Genomic DNA, 1,667 nt, shown 5'->3' on the forward strand with positions numbered 1-1,667 from the left:
AGGATTATTTCTTCCATTTTAATTTATTTCTCTATTCCAATAATCATGTCTTCCTTTAATTCCCTTTCATGTGTTATGGATCTATTATTTGCAATGAGTGAGTAGTTCCCTCACTTGATGGGGAGTTGATTGAAAGGAACTCTTGAGTTAGAAGGATTGAAAGAAAAATTGTAATTGGGTTAACTGTTGAATTGTTATCTAATCACTAACACCAATCCCTTTGAACTAAGTAGGTTGCAACTCGTGAATAGATCTAGCATTCCAACTTGTTTGACTTTCCTTTACCTAGTAAAGGATAACTAAACAAAACAACCATTAATTATAAATTAATCTTGAGATTATTCCATCAATAATAGAAATTCCAACTAATCAACTCCCAGTCAAGGCTTTTATTCATATTATTTAAATTTCCTCTTTTTAATTTTCCCTCTACTTAACTCAACTTCTTGGAACATCTGATTAATAAAATAGCACACTTTTCTACAACTCGTTGGGAGATGACCTGGGACTTAAACTCCCAGTAATTTTTAATTTAAACTCTCTGTGACATATTTCTAAATTGATAGGCAGATTTTCGGTGAGTTAAGAACTATACTTGCAACGTAACTATTTTAATAATTTTTAATTCACTAACTTCTGCCCCTCATTAATTTTTGGCGCCGTTGCCGGGGAGTTGCAATAGAGTGCTAAAGTTATTAATTAGAATTTATTTATTTGCATTTTATTTTATTTTGTTACTATGAGCTGCATGTTTCTTCCGTCAAATGACGCGTTCACTTCCTGATCCGCGCTTGCTAATATTCGATCCTGAAATTGAAAGGACTATTTTACGAATAAGGCGAGAATAGCGTCGGTTAGTCCGCTCTGAGGGCGGATCTGAGAGTGAACTTGAGGAAGAAACCAGCCCCCGTTCTACTGATTCGGTTGTTTAACGTGCAGAAGACATGGCAGCTAGGAAAGTTACCATCCAGGAGGAAGGAGCCCCTGATTTTACAATGCAACCATTTCAAGCGCATCATCCAGCGGTGGCTACAGATTTTGAAATAAAGACCGCACTGCTAAACTTGATGCCCAAGTTTCATGGCATACTTGCTCAAGAGCCTATCAAGCACTTGAGAGATTTCCAGGAAGCCTATTCTACTGTCAGGTGTGATGGTACTGATGAAACTTCAATTTTGCTGAAAGCTTTCCCATTTTCTCTCGAGGGAAAAGCAAGAGAGTGGTACTACACTCAACCTCTGGCAAATGTATCTAACTGGGATACACTCAGAAAGGAGTTTTTCGAGAAATTCTTTCCATCTGAAGTTACTGATAAACTGAGGAAGGATATTTCCACAATTGTTCAGGATGACAATGAAACTCTTTTTGAATACTGGGAGCGCTTCAATAATCTTCTGGAAGCATGCCCCCACCACAGGATTGACAAGATAGTGTTGCTTAGCTATGTCACACAGGGTATGAGGCCCCAAGATAAGACCACATTGGAAAGTGCTAGCAATGGGTCTATGAAGAAGTACAAGACCACTGATGAGGCTTGGCAATTGATCAGTGATTTAGCTGAATCTACTGGGAATCACAGGCAAAAGCAAGGCCGTTCAAAAGTCGTTGCAGAAGTATCCTCTAACAGAGAGACTGCTGCTCTAGCTCAGAGTATATGTGAGATGACC

General features: G+C 38.5%; 1 non-coding gene across 1 annotated transcript; it reads right to left on the minus strand.

The window, feature by feature from the left end:
• Positions 1-1,313: 1,313 nt before the first annotated feature.
• On the minus strand, positions 1,314-1,420 carry LOC148564117 (small nucleolar RNA R71). The gene has a single exon (XR_015884862.1). It is a non-coding gene; the product is annotated as a small nucleolar RNA R71 (small nucleolar RNA).
• Between the last annotated feature and the right edge of the window lie 247 nt (positions 1,421-1,667).

Source organism: Arachis ipaensis, chromosome B5 (genome assembly GCF_059453495.1).
Source record: "Arachis ipaensis isolate K30076 ecotype BB chromosome B5, ASM5945349v1, whole genome shotgun sequence".
In the NCBI taxonomy this organism is placed as follows: Eukaryota; Viridiplantae; Streptophyta; class Magnoliopsida; order Fabales; family Fabaceae; genus Arachis; species Arachis ipaensis.